The sequence below is a fragment of the Physeter macrocephalus genome, chromosome 12 (assembly GCF_002837175.3).
Source record: "Physeter macrocephalus isolate SW-GA chromosome 12, ASM283717v5, whole genome shotgun sequence".
In the NCBI taxonomy this organism is placed as follows: Eukaryota; Metazoa; Chordata; class Mammalia; order Artiodactyla; family Physeteridae; genus Physeter; species Physeter macrocephalus.
In genome coordinates, this window is record NC_041225.1 from 13,340,138 (window position 1) to 13,340,657 (window position 520).

Sequence of the window (520 nt, forward strand, 5' to 3'; positions counted from 1 at the left end):
TTTTTTTTTTTTTTTTTTTTTTTTAACATTAAAAAAAATATTTTATCTATTTTGCTGGCCCAGGTCTTAAGTTGCGGCAGGCGGGCTCCTTAGTCGCGGCATGTGAACTCTTAGGTACGGCATGCATGTGGGATCTAGTTCCCTGACCAGGGAATGAACTCGGGCCCCCTGCCTTGGGAGCGTGGAGTCTTAACCACTGCACCACGAGGGAAGTCCCGAGATGGTCTGTTTTCTGATGTTCCTTTATATTTTCAAGTTATTTATGCATTTGAAGTCCTCTCCATACTACTCTTGACAACGGACTTATTTATGTAATATTTGCATTTTCCCCTTCAATGCTTGGGCCAAAATCATGGACATTCTGCCCCAGCAGATGTCCCGTGAATCCTGTTCTGAAAATGAACAGGATACCCGTGATATTTTGACCATATACTTTTTTTTTTTTTTTTTGCGGTACGCGGGCCTCTCACTGTTGTGGCCTCTCCCGTTGCGGGGGGCAGGCTCCGGGCGCGCGGGCCGG

The 520-nt window shown here is 46.0% G+C and overlaps 1 protein-coding gene across 2 annotated transcripts in view; it reads right to left on the reverse strand.

Annotated features, from left to right (window-relative positions):
* Positions 1–520, reverse strand: part of FBLN7 (fibulin 7) — a 51,123-nt gene that overhangs the window by 22,126 nt on the left and 28,477 nt on the right. The window lies entirely within an intron of this gene.